This window comes from Rhinatrema bivittatum, chromosome 2, assembly GCF_901001135.1.
Source record: "Rhinatrema bivittatum chromosome 2, aRhiBiv1.1, whole genome shotgun sequence".
In the NCBI taxonomy this organism is placed as follows: domain Eukaryota; kingdom Metazoa; phylum Chordata; class Amphibia; order Gymnophiona; family Rhinatrematidae; genus Rhinatrema; species Rhinatrema bivittatum.
The window spans coordinates 341,963,532-341,990,113 of NC_042616.1; the positions used below are offsets into that span (position 1 = coordinate 341,963,532).

The following is a 26,582-nucleotide window of genomic DNA, read 5'->3' on the forward strand; positions in this document are numbered from 1 at the left end:
ATGGGAGACCTTTGGCCTGGGCGTCCAACCTTCTGGAACGCCAGGATCCTCGTTTCAACAATCTGGTGCACTTTGTTTCAGCATTTAGGCAGATCTTTGATGAGGCCGCCCGTAAACCTACCGCTGCTTCTGAACTGCTGCAACTACGGCAGGGCAACCGGCCCTTAGCTGATCATGCTATGGACTTTCAAACCCTCGCTGCCGAATTAAATTGGGGAAGTGACAGCTTACATAGTCTATTTCTGGAGAGCCTCTCTTCAAGATTACAAGATGAGTTGGCAGGCCGAAATCTCCCCGATGATCTGAATGGACTGATTGAATTAGCAGGTCGAGTGGACCGCCGCTTACAGCGTCGATTTTGGGAAAGGAGAACACCCCATACAGCCAATACTTCTGGAACCATGTCCGTGCTCCATGGGAATTCACCTCTAGCTTCTTCAAGGCCCCAAGATGTCGAACCCATGCAGGTGGGGCGAGGTCCTCTCTCCCAGGAGAAGAGAAGAAGACGTCGGTCACTAGGTCTCTGCCTGTACTGTGGTGGAAAGGGCCACTTCCTTGCCCATTGCAGCCAGCGTCCGGGAAACACTCAGACCTAGGGACGGTGGGGAAGCTAACCCTAGGTCATGCCACTGCTGACTCCCCATGCTTTGTTCCAGTAACTCTGCTACTCCCGGACGGAGAGTTCGAGACCCAAGCCTTGATCGAATCAGGAGCCGGGGAGAGTTTCATCCTCCAGGAGCTTGTGCATCAACTCCAGATTGGGGTACAACCCCAAGAATCTCCACTCTGGATATCCTCCATTCAGGGGAGAATTCTTCCAGGTACCATTGCCACACGTACCTCACCTCTCGTCTTACGTACAGGCGTTCTGCACCAGGAGGAGATCTCCTTCCTCATCTTAGAAGAATCCATGCATCCGATTATCTTGGGGTTACCCTGGCTCCGGAAACATTCCCCAGTCATTGCATGGGATTCGCTCCAGTTGGCCTCTTGGGGTCCTGCCTGCTTTAATACCTGTTTGATGGAGTTACCCTGCGCTCCCCTGGCTCTGATGACTACCCCTCTGGCATTACCTCTTCAGTACCGAGACTTCCATGATGTTTTCCAAAGAGAAAGCTGAAATTCTTCCAGAGCATCGTCCTTTCAACTGCGCAATTAACCTCTTGCCTGGTGCCACTCCGCCGAGAGGTCGGGTTTATCCATTATCCCTTCCAGAGACTCAAGCCATGTCTACTTACATCCGGGAGAACTTGGAGCGAGGATTCATTCGGCCATCTAAATCTCCGGCAGGGGCCGGCTTCTTCTTCATAGCCAAGAAAAATGGGTCCCTCCGCCCATGCATCGATTACCGCGGCCTAAACAGCATCACTCGGCGAGATCATTATCCTCTGCCTTTGATTCCAGAGCTCCTGGACCGGCTACAGGGGGCCAAGTTTTTTACTAAATTGGACCTGAGGGGAGCCTATAATCTGGTCAGGATTCGTCCTGGTGACGAATGGAAGACCACCTTTAATACGAGGGACGGACATTATGAATACCTGGTTATGCCTTTTGGTCTGTGTAATGCTCCGGCGGTCTTCCAAAACCTTATGAATGAGGTTTTTCGAGACATGTTACACTCTTCAGTCATTGTCTACCTTGATGACGTCCTTATTTACTCTAAGGACCTAGAAACGCACCGCCAACATGTCCGGCAGGTACTGCTTAAGCTTCGAGAGAACAAACTTTACGCTAAGTTAGAGAAATGTATGTTCGAGCAAGAATCATTACCCTTTTTAGGGTATATTATGTCATCCACCGGTTTTCTAATGGACCCCGAGAAGGTTGCTGCAATCAAGAACTGGCCAGAACCCCAGGGGGTGAAAGCCCTCCAATGATTCCTGGGGTTCGCCAACTGTTACCGACAATTCATTCCGCATTATTCTCAGAAGGTGGCTCCTCTAACTGCGCTCACCAAGAAGGGGGTCAATGCCAAAAATTGGCCGACTACGGCGATACAAGCCTTTCTTGACTTAAAAGAAGCATTCCTCTAGGACACCTGCCTACACCATCCTGATCCCCAGCGTCAGTTCATTGTCGAGGTGGATGCTTCGGATACAGCTGTGGGGGCAGTTCTAAGCCAGCTGTCGACCAAGGGTAAGCTTCTGCCCTGTTCATTCTACTTACATAGAAACATAGAAATGACGGCAGAAGAAGACCAAACGGCCCATCCAGTCTGCCCAGCAAGCTACGCAGTTTATCCATTTTTTTTTAATCTTCCCCCCCCCCTTTTTTCTCCCTCCCACCCGTAAATTTTCCTCAGCTGAGAGGAACTATGGCATTTGAGACAAGGAGCTACTGGCAATTGGAGACTATGGCATTGGAGACTATGGCATTGGAGACAAGGAGCTACTGGCAATTAAGCTGGCTTTCGAGGAGTGGCGTCAGTGGCTGGAGGGAGCGCAGCATTCGGTCATCGTTTACACCGATCACAAAAATCTCGAGTACTTGTGTCGGGCTCAACGCCTCAATCCGCGGCAGGCAAGTTGGGCTCTCTTTTTCAGTCGTTTCAACTTTTCCCTTCGATACCGACCAGCAGCAAAGAACATCCGAGCAGACGCGCTCTCTCGGACATCCGAACCTGAAGATGCACCTAACCCAGCTCAATACATCCTGGATCCCGCCAGGGTCTTGATGGCAGCTGCTGAAGTGGTCCCAGTGGGTAAGACGGTGGTTCTGACACGGTCTCGAAGGAAGGTCTTAGCCTGGGCTCACGATTCGCTGACCACCGGACATCCAGGGATTCACCGGACTCTGGAACTCCTGACCGAATTTTACTGGTGGCCTCGAGTGAAGGAGGATGTGCGACAGTATGTCCAGTCGTGTCCCAACTGTGCTCAACACAAGCCGTTTCCTGGATGCCCCTGGGGACTTTTGCAGCCGCTGCCCACTCCTACGGAACCGTGGACGCACATCTCCACCGACTTCATTGTGGATTTGCCTGTTTCTGATGGGAAGACTGTGATCTGGGTTACGGTCGACCGTTTTTCTAAGATGGCTCACTTTGTGCCCCTCACCAAGCTACCCTCGGCGCTAGAACTGGCCAACCTCTTTACCCAGCATGTATTTCGTTTACATGGTTTACCATCGCATATTTCCTCCGACCGTGGGCCGCAGTTTACGGCTATGTACTGGAGATCCTTGTGCAGGAAATTTGGGGTACGCTTGGACCTTACTACAGCTTTCCACCCACAGGCCAATGGCCAGGTCGAGCGGACCAATCGGACATTGAAGGCCTTTCTTCGAGCATTTGTTGGGGACTTGCAAGATGATTGGGTCACCCTCCTCCCTTGGGCCGAATTCTCCTATAATCGTCATAAACATTCAGCTACCGGCCAGTCCCCGTTTCAACTGGTTTATGGAAAGATCCCTCGGCCTCCTCTACCATTGCCTCTATCAGTCTCCTCTCCGACAGCCCAGCTCACCGCCCAACAGCTACACTCATTGTGGACTTCCACTCAAAAGAAGCTCCAACTTGCCTCGGCTAAAGCGAAAAAGTATGCCGACCGCCGCAGACGGCCGGCTCCGGTCTTCATCCCTGGCAGTAAAGTTTGGTTAAGTACCAAGAATCTTCACCTATGGCTCCCATCCATGCGCTTAGCTCCCAAGTTTGTGGGCCCATTCACAGTTTTGGAGCGGGTAGGGGCAGTATCCTACTGCCTACGTTTACCTTCTACGCTGCGGATACATAACGTATTTCACGTATCCTTGCTTAAACCGTTGGTGCTTTCCTCATTCCATGCCAAAACCCCAGCACCTACCACCACCGAAGCTGAAGCAGACGGCGTTTATATGGTGAAGGAGGTTTTGGACGTCCGATTTCATCGTCGCCGGTGGGAATACCTACTCTCATGGGAGGGGTATGGTCCTGAAGAGAATTCCTGGGAGCCATCCTCCAATATTCTGGACAAGAATCTCCTCCACCAGTTTCATTTCGACCACCCTAGTAAACCCCGGCCTCCAGGGAGGGGGCATAGGAGAGGGGGTACTGTTGCAGTCCCGGGCCGTGCCCCGGTGCCTCCACCTACCTTGGGGGTGGCCCGGGCCATTTTGGAGGTTCCCCGGGCCTGCAGGCCCTTCAGCGTGTCTCTCCCTCCTCGGGAGAGACGTCGACGGCTTGGCGCGGCTGGCCCCACCCCCTGACGCGCGCGCGCGGGGAGGAGCCTTCCTTAAAGGGGCCAGCATGGGAAAATCATCTATTCAGCTGCTGCACCTGTGAAGTCGGCGAAACAATGTGACAAGGCGATAGCTAAAGCCAGAAGAATTTTGGGCTGCATAGAGAGAGAAATATCGAGTAAGAAAAGGGAAGTTATAATCCCCGTGTACAGGTCCTTGGTGAGGCCTCACCTGGAGTACTGTGTTCAGTTCTGGAGACCGTATCTCCAAAGAGACAGAGACAAGACGGAGGCGGTCCAGAGAAGAGCGACCAAAAAGGTGGAGGGTCTTCATCAAATGACTTATGAGGAGAGATTGAATAATCTAAATATGTACACCCTGGAGGAAAGGAGGAGCAGAGGTGATATGATACAGACTTTCAGATACTTGAAAGGTTTTAATGATCCAAAGACAATGACAAACCTTTTCCTTCGGAAAAAAAATCAACAGAACCAGAGGTCACAATTTGAAGCTCCAGGGAGGAAGACTCAGAACCAATGTCAGGAAGTATTTCTTCACGGAGAGGGTGGTGGATGCCTGGAATGCCCTTCCGGAGGAAGTGATGAAGACCAGAACTGTGAAGGACTTCAAAGGGGCATGGGATAAACATTGTGGATCCATAAAGTCTAGAGGACGTGAATGAAGAGTGGGTGGCTCGTGGGAATGATGGCTACTACCTGGAGATAATACTCTTATTCAATAAACATACACATGGTTAATGCGACTCCAACATTGCTCTAAGCTTCAACGGCAAGAGGAAATGTGGAAAAAAGGATTTGCATTCACAAAAAAGAGGGGAGTAGCTTGCTGTTATGACGGTTACTACCCCAAACCAAATAAGCCTGATACTTCACTTTCAATGCATATCCAGCATAGCTCTCTGCGTCAACGGCAGGGGAGAAAGATTGATACTTCACGCATATCCAGCATAGCTCTCTGCTTCAATGGCAGGGGAGAAAGACCGATACTTCACGCATATCCAGCATAGCTCTCTGCTTCAACGGCAGGGGAGAAAGACTGATACTTCACGCATATCCAGCATAGCTCTCTGCTTCAATGGCAGGGGAGAAAGACAGATACTTCACGCATATCCAGCATAGCTCTCTGCTTCAACAGCAGAGGGAATGAAGAAAAGTGGATCTATATACAGACAACAACCAACAGGGACTGAATTACATAGTCTGGGTAAACAAATAAGCATGTAGCTTGCTTATTGCGGCGGTTACTACCCCTAACTAATTAAGCTAGATATTTCACTTAGATGCAGTTCCAACACTGCTCTCTACATTAATGGTGGGGGTGGAAGGGAAATAGAACCAAAAGGTTACTAAGAGCCAAGAGAAACAGATAAGTATGAGAAACAAAAAAGTGTGGGGCTTGCTGGGCAGGCTGGATGGGCTGTTTGGTCTTCTTCTGCCGTCATTTCTATATATGTAAAGCCAAACAATTATCTCTGAATATGGATCTCCTTATGTTCCTATAATTAAAGTTTGTTTAGTTTTATATATAAGTGAGATAATTGGTATGATGAATTGGTATGAAGAATGATCCTGAGTATATGGTGGCAGAGGCAAATCCCAGTCAACTGCACAACCCCCTTCCATAGCTGGAAACCCATGTGTTGTTGACCTTAGTAAAAGCCCGAGTCTAAGCCTATAGATGCTTATTCACCTACTCCTTTTGTAGTGAGGGCTGTGATGGTAACAATGACAGTGGGAATCCCTGCCACCAATAAAATGCTAACAATGAGAGACAGGAAAATAGGCGCAGGCCAGCGACCTGAGAGAAGCCTATTTAGGTCAGTCTCTGGCAGCCCCAATATTACCTGTTTCCTGAGTTTGAACTTCCCATTCTCCCTACCATAGGAGACAGGATTTTCACTCTGATCTTTGAGATCATATGATAGGGAAAGCTTCATCATTTTTGTTGCAGCATGTATATGTGGGTACTCAGGTAGGGCACTCAGATGAGCAATGTTTATTAAGTGTTGGGGCAGGAATTCCCTCAGACCATATTAGTCTACTTCCTGCCCCTTGGTCGGAAGATGATTAATTGTAAATGATGGTGGGGATCTGACTGTACTTTGTCTTTTATGGCCAGGATTGGGTTTTGCCTACTTGAACTGTGGAGATCTGGCCACTCCTGATTTTCAACACATGGCTGTGCTTCAAGGTGAAAGATGATCAAGATGGTGAAGACAGTTATGGTGGTTAGCTTCAGATGACCACTTTGTAGCAGCTCATCAGAGGTTTGGCTCCTATGGCTAATTCTACAACAGAAAGGGAGTCAAGGTTTATAACTAAGACCTGTGTGCATGTAGAAAAGTTGACTTCAATGGCTAACCCAACAGCAAAAGCAGATAAGACCTCAGCAAAAGTCAGTATGTCATCAGAATTGCAAGATGTAATTGTGTGCCATAGGGGTTAGCCCTTTAATTCCTAGTTATATTTGGTTATTATAGGGCTACCAAAATGATAAGGGGAATGGAACAGCTCGCCTATGAGGAAAGACTAAAGAGGTTAGGACTTTTCAGCTTAGAGAAGAGAAGACTGAGGGGGGATATGATAGAGATGTTTAAATTCATGAGAGGTCTAGAACGGGTAGATGTGAATCGGTTATTTACTCTTTCGGAGAGTAGAAAGACTAGGGGGCACTCCATGAAGTTAGCATGGGGCACATTTAAAACTAATGGGAGAAAGTTCTTTTTTACTCAACGCACAATTAAACTCTGGAATTTGTTGCCAGAAGATGTAGTTAGTGCAGTTAGTATAGCTGTGTTTATATATAATGATATCATTCCTGTGGTGCTCAAAGGCCTATTTAATAGAGGTGATACTTAGCTTGCTAGAAAGCCAAGAAATAAAATTTCTGGAAATGACATTTCAGAGAGATAGCATCCACTGGGAAATCACCTGCTTGCGATCTCTGCTTCCTTCTCGGTTGATCCTGAGTTTACACTTTATGTTGATTCATTCTGTTAGCCCTCCTGAAGACAGTAACAGACGAGACCCTTGAAGAGTCATAGCTGTGCTGTGATATACACCTCTGCTCCTAAGTGAATACTCTTTTGAAAGAGATGGATAAAATATAAGGGGAAAAGAGAGAAGGCACTGGGTTAGTCAAGAAATGATGTGGAGAGAGTGAATACTTCTGCATTTCAACTGCAGACATACACTACAAGCAGGTAAATGGTCTAGGGGAATGATTCTCTCTTAGGGTGCGAGAAGTCCTGGGTTCAACTCCCAGACGAACCCTTGTCTTTCTATGTGTGGAGCTCCAGAAGAAGGCTGATACTAGTAAAGCTTTTGCTGAAAAGAATAACCATTTTAGGGAAGGGGCATCTACGAGATACAGAGTAGACATGGAGAGCAAAGCCAAAGGAGCAAGTGAGACAGACACTTCTTGAATGAGAGAGCTCGGGGCACGAGAAGAGCCCCACGAAGGCATAACTGCTGTGAGAGGGCAGTGTGCAGGTGCAAATTCTTCCTGATGTGCAACGTGAGGAGAAAGTAAGTACAAATGCCATGCTGGGTCAGACCAAGCATCCATCAAGCCCAGCTTCCTGTCTCCGACAGTGGCCAATCCAAGTCGAAAGTGCCTGGCGAGAATAGTTCCCTCTAAGCTGAGCACGTGAGCGATTGCTCATTCATTTCGCAGCGTCATTCACAGATTTTACATGGTCGCTCACATAAAGTTTTTCTTTCTGCTACCGGCAGGTATGCAAGCTAATACCGCTGCTAAAAACTGATGCTTAAAAAAAATTGTTGCTCACGTGAAAAAATATTTGCACGCAACTATTCATTGCTTGGAGGGAACATTGCTGGCAATGACCCAAAATTTAAAGAAATCCCATGCTACAAGAGGCGCAGCAGCACGTGCTTGACCCGTAACCCAGAAATCCGTAGATGGGGACAATCCCCTGCCATTGATTTCAGTGCCACCCTGTTTTCGCCCACTACGCCTTGCTGTAGCAGTCGAGCAGGAGCTGAACCTTCCCATCCACTGGCTCGTTGGTCTAGGGGTATGATTCTCGCTTAGGGTGCGAGAGGTCCTGGGTTCAACTCCCAGACGAGCCCTTGCCTTTGTATGTGTGGAGCTCCAGGAGAAGGCTGGTACTAGTCAAGCTTTTGCTGAAAAGAATAACCATTTTAAGGAAGTGGCATCTATGAGATACAGAGTAGACATGGAGAGCAAAGCCAAAGGAGCAAGTGAGACAGGCAGAAACAATTCCTAATTTTTGCCCTAGTTTTAATGTTCTGCCTCCTCACAGTCTTCACCTGTCTCGGGACAGACATGCCGAGTAACATTCTAGAGCATATGCAGCCCTCCCTAATCCAAAGTGATGAAGTGCCTATCATCGCAGGCATTTTGCATTATTTCTTGCTAACCATCTCAATTCCTTAATATACAACTGTGGATGTTAAAGTGCTTTATAAGATTTCAAGAAATATTTCAAATATTACACATGAAATAAAACATCGAACCCTAGTAACCAAATATGATGTAATAATGTGCGAAAACTTATTAAGAAAGACAAGTAGAGGCACAAGAATCATATCAGAGATAAGAGCTGAAAGAACCGCGTCCCGCATCTCTGGCTCGCTCTGTCACCATCAGGTTGGAAATAGGTGGTAAGCAATCAGGCCTTAAGCATAACACAGCCTCGATCTTTATAACACGTGACGATAACAGTGGGTGTGTTGATATCATTCCTGTGGTGCTCAAAGGCCTATTTAATGGAGGTGATACTTAGCTTGCTAGAAAGCCAAGAAATACAATTTCTGGAAATGACATTTCAGAGAGATAGCATCCACTGGGAAATCACCTGCTTGCGATCTCTGCTTCCTTCTCGGTTGATCCTGAGTTTACACTTTATGTTGATTCATTCTGTTAGCCCTCCTGAAGTCAGCAACAGAAGAGACCCTTGAAGAGTCATAGCTGTGCTGTGATATACACCTCTGCTCCTAAGTGAATACTCTTTTGAAAGAGATGGATAAAATATATGGGGCAAAGAGAGAAGGCACTGGGTTAGTCAGGAAATGATGTGGAGAGAGTGTTAATAGCATTATAGTATAGCCTTTTGATAACTGAGGTAAGTGTGAAAAGGCAGCTGGAGCTGCTAAGGGTTAAGTTCACAGATAGCTGTGATGAGTCATTAGGCCATTGTCTAGGTCAGACCCAGGGTGATGCTGTTCATTTTGTGAATGAGCTCCAGTTACATCCTGGAGTTACATCCTGGAGGGCTCCTTTGAAGTTTCTCTGTAGGAGAATAGCTATTTTAAGGTCAGATAGAGAATGTCCTGGAAGGTTGAAATGTTCTGATACTGGTTTCTGAATGTTGCCATTTCTCATGACAGATTTATGTCCATTTATTCTTTTCCTTATAGATTGACTTGTTTGTCCTAGGTAGACATCAGAGTGACAAGGCATGTATCACATTGGAGGAAGAGCAGGGAAAGGGGTCGGATGTTGTAGTTGATGTCGTTGGGTCCCGTGATGGTGTTGTCTGGCTTAATCTGTGGACAGAATTGGCATCTGGGCTTCTGGCAGGGTCTGGTACCTAAATTGGTGTCATTGTTGTACAATTCACGGTTGCTGGTGAGTATCCGTTTCAGATTGTGGATCAGGATACTGCCCTAAATTGACCATCGGTGCGACCCAGCTTGTCATGTCTGCTTTTCAATTGGAACCTAAAATGAATTGAAAAAAATAAGCCTGAGGTTCTAAACTATAGGATGAGCATGTCAGAAGTGGGATTTGAACCCACTGCCTCCATCAGGAGACCAGAACACCCAGCACAGGGAAGCAGGAAGACTTGAGTCTGGCGCCTTAGACCACTCGGCCATTCTGACAACTGAAAGCAAAACTTGGGAAGATCTCCACCTGTGCGTTACAGGTGGTGTTGGGAGGGGGTGGGGGCGCTACCTTTAACCGTCCTCTCCTGGCAAACCTAGTTGGAGTGCAGGTTGGCGTTAATCCAGCACGACTTCTGCATTTCAACTGCAGATATACACTACAAGCAGGTAAATGGTCTAGGGGAATGATTCTCTCTTAGGGTGCGAGAAGTCCTGGGTTCAACTCCCAGACGAACCCTTGTCTTTCTATGTGTGGAGCTCCAGAAGAAGGCTGATACTAGTAAAGCTTTTGCTGAAAAGAATAACCATTTTAGGGAAGGGGCATCTACGAGATACAGAGTAGACATGGAGAGCAAAGCCAAAGGAGCAAGTGAGACAGGCAGAAACAATTCCTAATTTTTGCCCTAGTTTTAATGTTCTGCCTCCTCACAGTCTTCACCTGTCTCGGGACAGACATGCCGAGTAACATTCTAGAGCATATGCAGCCCTCCCTAATCCAAAGTGATGAAGTGCCTATCATCGCAGGCATTTTGCATTATTTCTTGCTAACCATCTCAATTCCTTAATATACAACTGTGGATGTTAAAGTGCTTTATAAGATTTCAAGAAATATTTCAAATATTACACATGAAATAAAACATCGAACCCTAGTAACCAAATATGATGTAATAATGTGCGAAAACTTATTAAGAAAGACAAGTAGAGGCACAACAATCATATCAGAGATAAGAGCTGAAAGAACCGCGTCCCGCATCTCTGGCTCGCTCTGTCACCATCAGGTTGGAAATAGGTGGTAAGCAATCAGGCCTTAAGCATAACACAGCCTCGATCTTTATAACACGTGACGATAACAGTGGGTGTGTTGATATCATTCCTGTGGTGCTCAAAGGCCTATTTAATGGAGGTGATACTTAGCTTGCTAGAAAGCCAAGAAATACAATTTCTGGAAATGACATTTCAGAGAGATAGCATCCACTGGGAAATCACCTGCTTGCGATCTCTGCTTCCTTCTCGGTTGATCCTGAGTTTACACTTTATGTTGATTCATTCTGTTAGCCCTCCTGAAGTCAGCAACAGAAGAGACCCTTGAAGAGTCATAGCTGTGCTGTGATATACACCTCTGCTCCTAAGTGAATACTCTTTTGAAAGAGATGGATAAAATATATGGGGCAAAGAGAGAAGGCACTGGGTTAGTCAGGAAATGATGTGGAGAGAGTGTTAATAGCATTATAGTATAGCCTTTTGATAACTGAGGTAAGTGTGAAAAGGCAGCTGGAGCTGCTAAGGGTTAAGTTCACAGATAGCTGTGATGAGTCATTAGGCCATTGTCTAGGTCAGACCCAGGGTGATGCTGTTCATTTTGTGAATGAGCTCCAGTTACATCCTGGAGTTACATCCTGGAGGGCTCCTTTGAAGTTTCTCTGTAGGAGAATAGCTATTTTAAGGTCAGATAGAGAATGTCCTGGAAGGTTGAAATGTTCTGATACTGGTTTCTGAATGTTGCCATTTCTCATGACAGATTTATGTCCATTTATTCTTTTCCTTATAGATTGACTTGTTTGTCCTAGGTAGACATCAGAGTGACAAGGCATGTATCACATTGGAGGAAGAGCAGGGAAAGGGGTCGGATGTTGTAGTTGATGTCGTTGGGTCCCGTGATGGTGTTGTCTGGCTTAATCTGTGGACAGAATTGGCATCTGGGCTTCTGGCAGGGTCTGGTACCTAAATTGGTGTCATTGTTGGACAATTCACGGTTGCTGGTGAGTATCCGTTTCAGATTGTGGATCAGGATACTGCCCTAAATTGACCATCGGTGCGACCCAGCTTGTCATGTCTGCTTTTCAATTGGAACCTAAAATGAATTGAAAAAAATAAGCCTGAGGTTCTAAACTATAGGATGAGCATGTCAGAAGTGGGATTTGAACCCACGCCTCCATCAGGAGACCAGAACACCCAGCACAGGGAAGCAGGAAGACTTGAGTCTGGCGCCTTAGACCACTCGGCCATTCTGACAACTGAAAGCAAAACTTGGGAAGATCTCCACCTGTGCGTTACAGGTGGTGTTGGGAGGGGGTGGGGGGCGCTACCTTTAACCGTCCTCTCCTGGCAAACCTAGTTGGAGTGCAGGTTGGCGTTAATCCAGCACGACTTCTGCATTTCAACTGCAGATATACACTACAAGCAGGTAAATGGTCTAGGGGAATGATTCTCTCTTAGGGTGCGAGAAGTCCTGGGTTCAACTCCCAGACGAACCCTTGTCTTTCTATGTGTGGAGCTCCAGAAGAAGGCTGATACTAGTAAAGCTTTTGCTGAAAAGAATAACCATTTTAGGGAAGGGGCATCTACGAGATACAGAGTAGACATGGAGAGCAAAGCCAAAGGAGCAAGTGAGACAGACACTTCTTGAATGAGAGAGCTCGGGGCACGAGAAGAGCCCCACGAAGGCATAACTGCTGTGAGAGGGCAGTGTGCAGGTGCAAATTCTTCCTGATGTGCAACGTGAGGAGAAAGTAAGTACAAATGCCATGCTGGGTCAGACCAAGCATCCATCAAGCCCAGCTTCCTGTCTCCGACAGTGGCCAATCCAAGTCGAAAGTGCCTGGCGAGAATAGTTCCCTCTAAGCTGAGCACGTGAGCGATTGCTCATTCATTTCGCAGCGTCATTCACAGATTTTACATGGTCGCTCACATAAAGTTTTTCTTTCTGCTACCGGCAGGTATGCAAGCTAATACCGCTGCTAAAAACTGATGCTGGAGATCACGTGGGGGGATGAGCTGAGGCAGACGTAGTTGCTTCGGCTCCCGGCTCCACAGCCAGCACTTACCGGCGAATTTGAGTTCTGAGAGATCAGGTGGATATCGGCAGCTTGTTTATTTCCAGCACATGTCGATAGTTAAGTATATGAATCGCTCACCGGGGTTCATGGCATCTAAAACAAACCGAAAAGATAAAGACAAAGCTAAGTCTGTGCCGGAACCTAAAATGGCGGCGGCGGTAGCAAACGACAGTGACCCTCCTTCTGCAAACACAGTTACAGCAGCGGATATAAAAGAAATTATAGCGGCAGCACTTGATGAAAAATTAGCGTGTATATCTGAAAAGCTGAATGAGGTGAGAGAGGCAATTACTGAGTTGGGTCCGCGGTTAGACCACGTGGAGGGTCGCGTATCTATATTATAAGACGAGGTGACGGCCTATACGGGGAAAATAGATACACAAGAAAAGCAGATGAGAGAAGTTCAAAATAAACTTGAGGACTTAGAAAACAGGGCAAGGAGATCAAATTTACGATTCTTGGGTTTGCCAGAAACAGTGGATCAATCGGGTCTGGAGGCCTTTTTAGAAGCGTGGCTGCCTGAAGCGGTGGGAGCACCGGAGCTGAAAAATCAGATTATCATAGAAAGGGCACATAGAATTGGAGTGCGGAAAGAATCGGACCCGAGACCTCGCATTGCTATCGCCAAAATTTTAAATTACGCCCATCGTCAAAAATTGTGGGTGGCATCGAGAAAGACTAAAGAAATTCTGTACCAAGGCACTAAGGTACGAATCACCTAAGATTTTTCTGCTAAGATCTCACAACAACGACGGGCTTTTTCGCCAGTGTGCGCAAAATTAGTGGACAAACAAATTAAATTTGCAGTCCAGTTCCCGGCTATCTTGAAAATTTGGGATGGGGGTAAAGGGCTCACTTTTGAAACCCCAGAAGCAGCACAAAAATATTTAGATGCCTGCAGCGAGAAGGCATAAGATTGCCTGGTCTCCATATTATCATGCAGCCTGTACTTTTACTAAGAGACACTATACGCCAGCTGACTTAGTACATCTTAAAATAACTGGGCTATAGACAGGCTACAAGAGCCGATTCAACACCGCTCAATAATTTTACATGTTGGTTGTGGAGTGGGAACGCTCCAGAACGCGATCTCTAGCGCCACAGGCAGGGGGCTCTCTGTTTGTGGAACGCACTTAGGGAACAGGTTTGCTTATTTGGGAGAAGGGAAGGGGATGGGCTATGGGGATTGGGGGTTTGGGAAGGGAAGGAACTTTGCGAATATGGATTATATCAAGAAATTTGATTGCTATGCCTTTAGTACACCGATGGGACGGGGGAGTTGCAGGCTAGGCTGGGAGCCTGCAGCCCAATACTTTATACTATGTGCAGATTCTCATGCCGTGAATATTAAACGGACAAAATATGGGTAAATACAGGATAATTTCCTGGAACGTTGATGGCTTAGGCACCCCGATAAAAAGGAAAAAAATCCTTCAACACCTTCAGCGTTTAAAAGTTAATATCGCATGCCTCCAGGAAACGCATCTGTCCGATGCGGAGAGTGTAAAATTGCGTAGAGAGTGGGTCTCTGATTGCTATTATACCCCGGCAGTGGGTAGGAAAGGTGGGGTGGCGATTCTAGCTAACAAAAACACGCCCTTATTAGTTACGAAAGAGGTAAAAGATCCGAATGGAAGATTTATTCTCATACAAGGCACTTTAGCAGGCAAGTTAATAACTCTCTGCAACATTTACGCACCTAAGGTGCCAGATGCACTATTTTTCTCTCGACTGATTTCCGTAATTCTCGCTAATGTCCAAGGCGAACTTCTAGTGGTAGGAGATATGAACAGTACATTTGATGCCACTTTGGATAAATCTCAAGTACCTAAAGGATTTCGCACTTCTGCCACATCAGGAGTGGTGCAACTCAGCAAGCATCTGGGTCTGGTTGATCCCTGGAGAATTTTGAACCCAACTACGAGAGAATATACTCATGTGTCGCGGGCACACAGTACATTATCTAGAATAGACTATATTCTCCTAATGGACCGCTTATTTTCGCAAGTGGAATCGGCGGAAATAGGAGCCATAGTAGTGGCAGATCACACGCCTGTATGGATAGATCTGCGGATCTCTTTGATGCCCGCCGGGAAAAAATCATGGCGGCTTCCAGGTTATCTGATGCAGGATGGAGAATTTCATAAGTATTTACGCACTAAATGGGAGGAATTTCAAGAGAATAATCAACAACACTTAAACGATCCTTCATTATTCTGGGAAACTGGAAAAGTTGTCATGAGAGGAGAGATAATTGCGTATACCATTAAAAAAAGTAAGCAACTGAATACTGCTATATTAACGTTAGAATCCCAATTGCAGCAGGCGAAACAAAAGCTGGCAAATTGTCCGTCCTCCGCAAATAAAACAGCTTACTGGGCATGTGTTCATTCGCTTAATGCTCAGTTACATCTTCGGGCACAAAAAGCTCTCCAGGCTTCTGGTCATTATTTTTATAGATATGGTAATAAATCGAGCAAACTCTTATCACGATTGGTTGCTGTAAAACGGAGAAAATCATACATTACGGGTTTAAAAACTCACACCGGTACTTATGTGACTAATACAGCGGAAGTCCTAGAAATGCTCCGACGATTCTATGAAGCCCTTTATAAGGAGGACAGGGAAGGAGACCAACGAGATGAGGAGATTTTCTTCACTGATATCAGCTTGCCACGAATAACTGACACCCAAAAAGAAATCCTGGCGTGCCCTATCTCAATGGGTGAAATAGCAGGAGTGATAAAAGCAGGGAAATGTAATAAGTCGCCAGGCCCAGACGGATTTCCGGTGGAGTATTACAAGATTTTGGGTACCAGTCTGGTTGATAAAATTGCTTTGTTCTACAATCATGCGTGGATGGGGGAAGGCTTTCCACCCACTTTCAATGACGCATTTATTACAGTCCTACCGAAACCGGGAAAAGATATTCAACAGGCTGCATCGTACCGGCAAATTTCCTTGCTGAATACAGATCTGAAGATGTATGCCAGAATCATCGCTATTCGAATGGGAGCAGTACTACCCTCATTGATTTCTCCATTTCAAGCTGGCTTTGTAGGAGGCAGGAATGCCGGAGCTCATGTTTTTCGATTGATAACAGCGTTAGAAACATCTCACAGGCTACAACAGCAGGCAATGGCGGTGGGGTTCGACTCTGAGAAAGCTTTTGATCGAGTATCTTGGGACTATATGTTTTCTGTTATGAAGCGTTTTGGCTTCCCGGAGTTGTTGATTAAAGCTATAGCAATTCTCTACAAGAACCCAAGATCATACATCGTGGCGAATGACTCCCTTTCCAATGAAGTCCGGATTCAGCGAGGAGTTCGACAGGGATGCCCCTTGTCGCCAATTTTGTATATTCTCTCCTTGGACCCCCTGCTTCGCAAGTTGGCTCAAGCACAGGAATTGCAAGGACAGCAGATAGGGGAAGACAAATTCGTCATAGCCGCCTTTGCGGACGACATGCTAGTTTACTTAACGAATCCAATTCAAGCTCTTCCCCATGTACTTGCCATTCAAAGAGCTTTTGGCCGCTTTGCAGGGTTGAAGATCAACATAGATAAGTCCGAAGCTCTGGATGTTTTTGGAACTTTACAGTCAATGTGGCCTGGTCATTTCCCGCTAAAATGGGTCTCTCGGGCGCTAAAATATCTGGGCGTCTATATACCAGCACATCCGAAGGATGTTTATTCCCTAAATGTTACACCACTAAAGAAGAAATTGATACAGAAATTACAAACCTGGCATACTTTACCACTTTCTTTATCCGGGAAAATATTACTGCTAAAGATGATGGAAATCTCCAAATGGCTTTACCTCTTTAGTATGCTGCCCATCTGGTTAAGAGCACGAGATATAGCAGAGATCGATAGAGCCATTAACAAATATTTATGGTCTGGTAAGCGTGCGAGGATTCCTCTGAGGATTTTAATGCGGCATAAAAGTGTGGGTGGGTTAAATTGCCCGAATCTGAAAATGTACAATTATGCCAGTTTACTTCGGCATATCAGAGACTGGATTCTGGTTACAGACTTCTGTTCGCCCATGAGCTTTATTCATAATTGGTTGCATCCTCTATCACCAGGGGCTGTATTGCATGGACCGTATAAATCACTTCCTACCGTTTGCTCTACCAGCATTCTGGTCCATCCCTTGCGTTTAATGTGGAGACTTCTTTGCAAAATTCACCAAGTACACCCAGAGAGTACGGTATGCCAAGCAATCAAGGGAAATCCTGCCTTTCCCCCGGGAATGGACCATGTTCTTTTCGCTAGATGGGCCAATTTAGGATTACAAAATATTTCACAATTGATACATTTTGAAGCTGCTTCGCCTTATGTACACAGTTTTCAGGAACTCCAACATCAGTACCAGCTTCCGCATAAGGACTTTTATGGATATTTGCAATTGAGACATTTTATTCATGGTCAAATACAGCACAATCGTTCATTTACGAACTCTTATCATCTTCTTACGTTCCTTAAGGGACCATTGGGTAAACGCCTCACATGCTCGCAATATTACTTAGCTCTTCAGACTTTGCTATTACCGCCAGTTTTTTCTAATGTCACACAAAAGTGGAACAAAGTATTGCTGACACCTATTACTACGGAGGATATAAAAGGCTGCTTACAGCGGATACCCTACATATGTGAGAATGTGATCTTGAGAGACAAACAATATAAGTTTTATTATCAGGCATATTGCTCCCAAATGGTGGCTTTCCATATGGGCTTGACGGCTAACCGCGATTGCTCCAGATGTGGAGCAAAAAACCCAGACTACTATCATAATTTTTGGGCATGTGATCTTGTACAAGATTTTTGGAGTCATCTACAAACATTGTTACTTAAGCTATGGGACTTGGAATTCCATTGGATCCGTGGATTTGGCTCTTTGGTCTTGAGACATATCTGGATGGACATTTAAGTAAATTTCAACTTATATTTTTGCGTAAACTAATCCTTATAGCATTGGACGCACTGCTGAATCAATGGCTGAACCCAACTCCCCAGTACAAGACGGTGTGGAAACATAAAATACAACAGACGTTACATTATGAGTACTTATCAGCTCGCCAGAAATCTAATAAACAACGGATCAGGACTCTAAGTATTTGGCAAGACTATGTCTCTTTGTTGCCTAAGGACGCTACTTCTGTCCTCCCTTCGTTAAGGGAGGAGCTCAAGGTCTAAAGTTGGTGGGAGAAGTGGGTGGATGGTCCTGGATGGATTAGGAGTTTAGTAGGGGTTTAACGTGGCCATACAATGCCAGTATTTACAATGTAAGTATTTACAATGCAGGTGGATCTTTGTTATATCTGCTCTATGTACTAAAGTGTTATATCTGCTCTAAGTACTAAAATGTTGCATACTGTACAGCACCAGTTATTGGCAAGTGATTTCCCTTTGGGGTATTACGTTTATGAGGTACCTGCTATTCAAATTTCTTGATACGGAATTGTGTTTGTAGAGCGGGAAGTGGTAGGGGGGGAGGGAAGGGGGGGCGACATTGATGATATTATTCTTTAGATTTCGAGAAGGAAAGTTAAGGGGGGGGGGGGAAGATTAGTAAAATAAGTGTGGGTAGAATTTTAGAATATAGACTAAAAATTAAAAACTTACTAATAGCAATCCATTGTAATGTTCATGGTGATAGACCTATGATAGACCAATGTTCACAGTCATGTCAATGTGTAATTACTTATGTTTAATGCTTCAGATGGGAAAGATATGGGATACATGACTAAGTGGCATACACTAGAAATGATTATCAGTTACATTCATATAACATGTTATACAGGTTTTGATCTTTGACATGTGATTCTCGGATGTCATATTGTTCCTCAGTTTTTTGGGACTTTATTATGCGCTACACAATTGAACGGCGAAGGACAGCGATAACTATGATTTAGAGTTGTACATAAGCGCAATTACAGTATAACGAATGATGTTGAGGATTATTATGTTTACATGTGCTGTATTGATGTTCCCGTTTACTGACTGGATTTGCTGTAAATAAACATATTTAAACAAAAAAAAAAACTGATGCTTAAAAAAAATTGTTGCTCACGTGAAAAAATATTTGCACGCAACTATTCATTGCTTGGAGGGAACATTGCTGGCAATGACCCAAAATTTAAAGAAATCCCATGCTACAAGAGGCGCAGCAGCACGTGCTTGACCCGTAACCCAGAAATCCGTAGATGGGGACAATCCCCTGCCATTGATTTCAGTGCCACCCTGTTTTCGCCCACTACGCCTTGCTGTAGCAGTCGAGCAGGAGCTGAACCTTCCCATCCACTGGCTCGTTGGTCTAGGGGTATGATTCTCGCTTAGGGTGCGAGAGGTCCTGGGTTCAACTCCCAGACGAGCCCTTGCCTTTGTAGGTGTGGAGCTCCAGGAGAAGGCTGGTACTAGTCAAGCTTTTGCTGAAAAGAATAACCATTTTAAGGAAGTGGCATCTATGAGATACAGAGTAGACATGGAGAGCAAAGCCAAAGGAGCAAGTGAGACAGGCAGAAACAATTCCTAATTTTTGCCCTAGTTTTAATGTTCTGCCTCCTCACAGTCTTCACCTGTCTCGGGACAGACATGCCGAGTAACATTCTAGAGCATATGCAGCCCTCCCTAATCCAAAGTGATGAAGTGCCTATCATCGCAGGCATTTTGCATTATTTCTTGCTAACCATCTCAATTCCTTAATATACAACTGTGGATGTTAAAGTGCTTTATAAGATTTCAAGAAATATTTCAAATATTACACATGAAATAAAACATCGAACCCTAGTAACCAAATATGATGTAATAATGTGCGAAAACTTATTAAGAAAGACAAGTAGAGGCACAACAATCATATCAGAGATAAGAGCTGAAAGAACCGCGTCCCGCATCTCTGGCTCGCTCTGTCACCATCAGGTTGGAAATAGGTGGTAAGCAATCAGGCCTTAAGCATAACACAGCCTCGATCTTTATAACACGTGACGATAACAGTGGGTGTGTTGATATCATTCCTGTGGTGCTCAAAGGCCTATTTAATGGAGGTGATACTTAGCTTGCTAGAAAGCCAAGAAATACAATTTCTGGAAATGACATTTCAGAGAGATAGCATCCACTGGGAAATCACCTGCTTGCGATCTCTGCTTCCTTCTCGGTTGATCCTGAGTTTACACTTTATGTTGATTCATTCTGTTAGCCCTCCTGAAGTCAGCAACAGAAGAGACCCTTGAAGAGTCATAGCTGTGCTGTGATATACACCTCTGCTCCTAAGTGAATACTCTTTTGAAAGAGATGGATAAAATATATGGGGCAAAGAGAGAAGGCACTGGGTTAGTCAGGAAATGATGTGGAGAGAGTGTTAATAGCATTATAGTATAGCCTTTTGATAACTGAGGTAAGTGTGAAAAGGCAGCTGGAGCTGCTAAGGGTTAAGTTCACAGATAGCTGTGATGAGTCATTAGGCCTTTGTCTGGGTCAGACCCAGGGTGATGCTGTTCATTTTGTGAATGAGCTCCAGTTACATCCTGGAGTTACATCCTGGAGTGCTCCTTTGAAGTTTCTCTGTAGGAGAATAGCTATTTTAAGGTCAGATAGAGAATGTCCTGGAAGGTTGAAATGTTCTGATACTGGTTTCTGAATGTTGCCATTTCTCATGACAGATTTATGTCCATTTCTTCTTTTCCTTATAGATTGACTTGTTTGTCCTAGGTAGACATCAGAGTGACAAGGCATGTATCACATTGGAGGAAGAGCAGGGAAAGGGGTCGGATGTTGTAGTTGATGTCGTTGGGTCCCGTGATGGTGTTGTCTGGCTTAATCTGTGGACAGAATTGGCATCTGGGCTTCTGGCAGGGTCTGGTACCTAAATTGGTGTCATTGTTGTACAATTCACGGTTGCTGGTGAGTATCCGTTTCAGATTGTGGATCAGGATACTGCCCTAAATTGACCATCGGTGCGACCCAGCTTGTCTTGTCTGCTTTTCAATTGGAACCTAAAATGAATTGAAAAAAATAAGCCTGAGGTTCTAAACTATAGGATGAGCATGTCAGAAGTGGGATTTGAACCCACGCCTCCATCAGGAGACCAGAACACCCAGCACAGGGAAGCAGGAAGACTTGAGTCTGGCGCCTTAGACCACTCGGCCATTCTGACAACTGAAAGCAAAACTTGGGAAGATCTCCACCTGTGCGGTACAGGTGGTGTTGGGAGGGGGTGGGGGCGCTACCTTTAACCGTCCTCTCCTGGCAAACCTAGTTGGAGTGCAGGTTGGCGTTAATCCAGCACGACTTCTGCATTTCAACTGCAGATATACACTACAAGCAGGTAAATGGTCTAGGGGAATGATTCTCTCTTAGGGTGCGAGAAGTCCTGGGTTCAACTCCCAGACGAACCCTTGTCTTTCTATGTGTGGAGCTCCAGAAGAAGGCTGATACTAGTAAAGCTTTTGCTGAAAAGAATAACCATTTTAGGGAAGGGGCATCTACGAGATACAGAGTAGACATGGAGAGCAAAGCCAAAGGAGCAAGTGAGACAGACACTTCTTGAATGAGAGAGCTCGGGGCACGAGAAGAGCCCCACGAAGGCATAACTGCTGTGAGAGGGCAGTGTGCAGGTGCAAATTCTTCCTGATGTGCAACGTGAGGAGAAAGTAAATACAAATGCCATGCTGGGTCAGACCAAGCATCCATCAAGCCCAGCTTCCTGTCTCCGACAGTGGCCAATCCAAGTCGAAAGTGCCTGGCGAGAATAGTTCCCTCTAAGCTGAGCACGTGAGCGATTGCTCATTCATTTCGCAGCGTCATTCACAGATTTTACATGGTCGCTCACATAAAGTTTTTCTTTCTGCTACCGGCAGGTATGCAAGCTAATACCGCTGCTAAAAACTGATGCTTAAAAAAAATTGTTGCTCACGTGAAAAAATATTTGCACGCAACTATTCATTGCTTGGAGGGAACATTGCTGGCAATGACCCAAAATTTAAAGAAATCCCATGCTACAAGAGGCGCAGCAGCACGTGCTCGACCCGTAACCCAGAAATCCGTAGATGGGGACAATCCCCTGCCATTGATTTCAGTGCCACCCTGTTTTCGCCCACTACGCCTTGCTGTAGCAGTCGAGCAGGAGCTGAACCTTCCCATCCACTGGCTCGTTGGTCTAGGGGTATGATTCTCGCTTAGGGTGCGAGAGGTCCTGGGTTCAACTCCCAGACGAGCCCTTGCCTTTGTATGTGTGGAGCTCCAGGAGAAGGCTGGTACTAGTCAAGCTTTTGCTGAAAAGAATAACCATTTTAAGGAAGTGGCATCTATGAGATACAGAGTAGACATGGAGAGCAAAGCCAAAGGAGCAAGTGAGACAGGCAGAAACAATTCCTAATTTTTGCCCTAGTTTTAATGTTCTGCCTCCTCACAGTCTTCACCTGTCTCGGGACAGACATGCCGAGTAACCTTCTAGAGCATATGCAGCCCTCCCTAATCCAAAGTGATGAAGTGCCTATCATCGCAGGCATTTTGCATTATTTCTTGCTAACCATCTCAATTCCTTAATATACAACTGTGGATGTTAAAGTGCTTTATAAGATTTCAAGAAATATTTCAAATATTACACATGAAATAAAACATCGAACCCTAGTAACCAAATATGATGTAATAATGTGCGAAAACTTATTAAGAAAGACAAGTAGAGGCACAACAATCATATCAGAGATAAGAGCTGAAAGAACCGCGTCCCGCATCTCTGGCTCGCTCTGTCACCATCAGGTTGGAAATAGGTGGTAAGCAATCAGGCCTTAAGCATAACACAGCCTCGATCTTTATAACACGTGACGATAACAGTGGGTGTGTTGATATCATTCCTGTGGTGCTCAAAGGCCTATTTAATGGAGGTGATACTTAGCTTGCTAGAAAGCCAAGAAATACAATTTCTGGAAATGACATTTCAGAGAGATAGCATCCACTGGGAAATCACCTGCTTGCGATCTCTGCTTCCTTCTCGGTTGATCCTGAGTTTACACTTTATGTTGATTCATTCTGTTAGCCCTCCTGAAGTCAGCAACAGAAGAGACCCTTGAAGAGTCATAGCTGTGCTGTGATATACACCTCTGCTCCTAAGTGAATACTCTTTTGAAAGAGATGGATAAAATATATGGGGCAAAGAGAGAAGGCACTGGGTTAGTCAGGAAATGATGTGGAGAGAGTGTTAATAGCATTATAGTATAGCCTTTTGATAACTGAGGTAAGTGTGAAAAGGCAGCTGGAGCTGCTAAGGGTTAAGTTCACAGATAGCTGTGATGAGTCATTAGGCCATTGTCTAGGTCAGACCCAGGGTGATGCTGTTCATTTTGTGAATGAGCTCCAGTTACATCCTGGAGTTACATCCTGGAGTGCTCCTTTGAAGTTTCTCTGTAGGAGAATAGCTATTTTAAGGTCAGATAGAGAATGTCCTGGAAGGTTGAAATGTTCTGATACTGGTTTCTGAATGTTGCCATTTCTCATGACAGATTTATGTCCATTTATTCTTTTCCTTATAGATTGACTTGTTTGTCCTAGGTAGACATCAGAGTGACAAGGCATGTATCACATTGGAGGAAGAGCAGGGAAAGGGGTCGGATGTTGTAGTTGATGTCGTTGGGTCCCGTGATGGTGTTGTCTGGCTTAATCTGTGGACAGAATTGGCATCTGGGCTTCTGGCAGGGTCTGGTACCTAAATTGGTGTCATTGTTGTACAATTCACGGTTGCTGGTGAGTATCCGTTTCAGATTGTGGATCAGGATACTGCCCTAAATTGACCATCGGTGCGACCCAGCTTGTCATGTCTGCTTTTCAATTGGAACCTAAAATGAATTGAAAAAAATAAGCCTGAGGTTCTAAACTATAGGATGAGCATGTCAGAAGTGGGATTTGAACCCACGCCTCCATCAGGAGACCAGAACACCCAGCACAGGGAAGCAGGAAGACTTGAGTCTGGCGCCTTAGACCACTCGGCCATTCTGACAACTGAAAGCAAAACTTGGGAAGATCTCCACCTGTGCGTTACAGGTGGTGTTGGGAGGGGGTGGGGGCGCTACCTTTAACCGTCCTCTCCTGGCAAACCTAGTTGGAGTGCAGGTTGGCGTTAATCCAGCACGACTTCTGCATTTCAACTGCAGATATACACTACAAGCAGGTAAATGGTCTAGGGGAATGATTCTCTCTTAGGGTGCGAGAAGTCCTGGGTTCAACTCCCAGACGAACCCTTGTCTTTCTATGTGTGGAGCTCCAGAAGAAGGCTGATACTAGTAAAGCTTTTGCTGAAAAGAATAACCATTTTAGGGAAGGGGCATCTACGAGATACAGAGTAGACATGGAGAGCAAAGCCAAAGGAGCAAGTGAGACAGACACTTCTTGAATGAGAGAGCTCGGGGCACGAGAAGAGCCCCACGAAGGCATAACTGCTGTGAGAGGGCAGTGTGCAGGTGCAAATTCTTCCTGATGTGCAACGTGAGGAGAAAGTAAGTACAAATGCCATGCTGGGTCAGACCAAGCATCCATCAAGCCCAGCTTCCTGTCTCCGACAGTGGCCAATCCAAGTCGAAAGTGCCTGGCGAGAATAGTTCCCTCTAAGCTGAGCACGTGAGCGATTGCTCATTCATTTCGCAGCGTCATTCACAGATTTTACATGGTCGCTCACATAAAGTTTTTCTTTCTGCTACCGGCAGGTATGCAAGCTAATACCGCTGCTAAAAACTGATGCTTAAAAAAAATTGTTGCTCACGTGAAAAAATATTTGCACGCAACTATTCATTGCTTGGAGGGAACATTGCTGGCAATGACCCAAAATTTAAAGAAATCCCATGCTACAAGAGGCGCAGCAGCACGTGCTCGACCCGTAACCCAGAAATCCGTAGATGGGGACAATCCCCTGCCATTGATTTCAGTGCCACCCTGTTTTCGCCCACTACGCCTTGCTGTAGCAGTCGAGCAGGAGCTGAACCTTCCCATCCACTGGCTCGTTGGTCTAGGGGTATGATTCTCGCTTAGGGTGCGAGAGGTCCTGGGTTCAACTCCCAGACGAGCCCTTGCCTTTGTATGTGTGGAGCTCCAGGAGAAGGCTGGTACTAGTCAAGCTTTTGCTGAAAAGAATAACCATTTTAAGGAAGTGGCATCTATGAGATACAGAGTAGACATGGAGAGCAAAGCCAAAGGAGCAAGTGAGACAGGCAGAAACAATTCCTAATTTTTGCCCTAGTTTTAATGTTCTGCCTCCTCACAGTCTTCACCTGTCTCGGGACAGACATGCCGAGTAACATTCTAGAGCATATGCAGCCCTCCCTAATCCAAAGTGATGAAGTGCCTATCATCGCAGGCATTTTGCATTATTTCTTGCTAACCATCTCAATTCCTTAATATACAACTGTGGATGTTAAAGTGCTTTATAAGATTTCAAGAAATATTTCAAATATTACACATGAAATAAAACATCGAACCCTAGTAACCAAATATGATGTAATAATGTGCGAAAACTTATTAAGAAAGACAAGTAGAGGCACAACAATCATATCAGAGATAAGAGCTGAAAGAACCGCGTCCCGCATCTCTGGCTCGCTCTGTCACCATCAGGTTGGAAATAGGTGGTAAGCAATCAGGCCTTAAGCATAACACAGCCTCGATCTTTATAACACGTGACGATAACAGTGGGTGTGTTGATATCATTCCTGTGGTGCTCAAAGGCCTATTTAATGGAGGTGATACTTAGCTTGCTAGAAAGCCAAGAAATACAATTTCTGGAAATGACATTTCAGAGAGATAGCATCCACTGGGAAATCACCTGCTTGCGATCTCTGCTTCCTTCTCGGTTGATCCTGAGTTTACACTTTATGTTGATTCATTCTGTTAGCCCTCCTGAAGTCAGCAACAGAAGAGACCCTTGAAGAGTCATAGCTGTGCTGTGATATACACCTCTGCTCCTAAGTGAATACTCTTTTGAAAGAGATGGATAAAATATATGGGGCAAAGAGAGAAGGCACTGGGTTAGTCAGGAAATGATGTGGAGAGAGTGTTAATAGCATTATAGTATAGCCTTTTGATAACTGAGGTAAGTGTGAAAAGGCAGCTGGAGCTGCTAAGGGTTAAGTTCACAGATAGCTGTGATGAGTCATTAGGCCATTGTCTAGGTCAGACCCAGGGTGATGCTGTTCATTTTGTGAATGAGCTCCAGTTACATCCTGGAGTTACATCCTGGAGTGCTCCTTTGAAGTTTCTCTGTAGGAGAATAGCTATTTTAAGGTCAGATAGAGAATGTCCTGGAAGGTTGAAATGTTCTGATACTGGTTTCTGAATGTTGCCATTTCTCATGACAGATTTATGTCCATTTATTCTTTTCCTTATAGATTGACTTGTTTGTCCTAGGTAGACATCAGAGTGACAAGGCATGTATCACATTGGAGGAAGAGCAGGGAAAGGGGTCGGATGTTGTAGTTGATGTCGTTGGGTCCCGTGATGGTGTTGTCTGGCTTAATCTGTGGACAGAATTGGCATCTGGGCTTCTGGCAGGGTCTGGTACCTAAATTGGTGTCATTGTTGTACAATTCACGGTTGCTGGTGAGTATCCGTTTCAGATTGTGGATCAGGATACTGCCCTAAATTGACCATCGGTGCGACCCAGCTTGTCATGTCTGCTTTTCAATTGGAACCTAAAATGAATTGAAAAAAATAAGCCT

At 45.3% G+C, this 26,582-nt stretch overlaps 8 non-coding genes across 8 annotated transcripts; 4 read left to right on the forward strand and 4 right to left on the reverse strand.

The window, feature by feature from the left end:
* Nucleotides 1–8,198: 8,198 nt before the first annotated feature.
* TRNAP-AGG lies at nucleotides 8,199–8,270 on the forward strand. Its single transcript has one exon. It is a non-coding gene; the product is annotated as a tRNA-Pro (tRNA).
* Nucleotides 8,271–9,936: 1,666 nt separating this feature from the next.
* On the reverse strand, nucleotides 9,937–10,046 carry TRNAL-CAA. Its single transcript has 2 exons — nucleotides 10,009–10,046; nucleotides 9,937–9,983 (listed from the first exon to the last, which is right to left on the reverse strand). It is a non-coding gene; the product is annotated as a tRNA-Leu (tRNA).
* Nucleotides 10,047–11,953: 1,907 nt separating this feature from the next.
* On the reverse strand, nucleotides 11,954–12,062 carry TRNAL-CAA. The gene is made up of 2 exons: nucleotides 12,025–12,062; nucleotides 11,954–11,999 (listed from the first exon to the last, which is right to left on the reverse strand). It is a non-coding gene; the product is annotated as a tRNA-Leu (tRNA).
* A 7,131-nt stretch (nucleotides 12,063–19,193) lies between these two features.
* TRNAP-AGG lies at nucleotides 19,194–19,265 on the forward strand. The gene has a single exon. It is a non-coding gene; the product is annotated as a tRNA-Pro (tRNA).
* A 1,666-nt stretch (nucleotides 19,266–20,931) lies between these two features.
* TRNAL-CAA lies at nucleotides 20,932–21,040 on the reverse strand. Its single transcript has 2 exons — nucleotides 21,003–21,040; nucleotides 20,932–20,977 (listed from the first exon to the last, which is right to left on the reverse strand). It is a non-coding gene; the product is annotated as a tRNA-Leu (tRNA).
* Nucleotides 21,041–22,031: 991 nt separating this feature from the next.
* TRNAP-AGG lies at nucleotides 22,032–22,103 on the forward strand. Its single transcript has one exon. It is a non-coding gene; the product is annotated as a tRNA-Pro (tRNA).
* A 1,666-nt stretch (nucleotides 22,104–23,769) lies between these two features.
* Nucleotides 23,770–23,878, reverse strand: TRNAL-CAA. The gene is made up of 2 exons: nucleotides 23,841–23,878; nucleotides 23,770–23,815 (listed from the first exon to the last, which is right to left on the reverse strand). It is a non-coding gene; the product is annotated as a tRNA-Leu (tRNA).
* A 991-nt stretch (nucleotides 23,879–24,869) lies between these two features.
* On the forward strand, nucleotides 24,870–24,941 carry TRNAP-AGG. Its single transcript has one exon. It is a non-coding gene; the product is annotated as a tRNA-Pro (tRNA).
* Nucleotides 24,942–26,582: the final 1,641 nt, after the last annotated feature.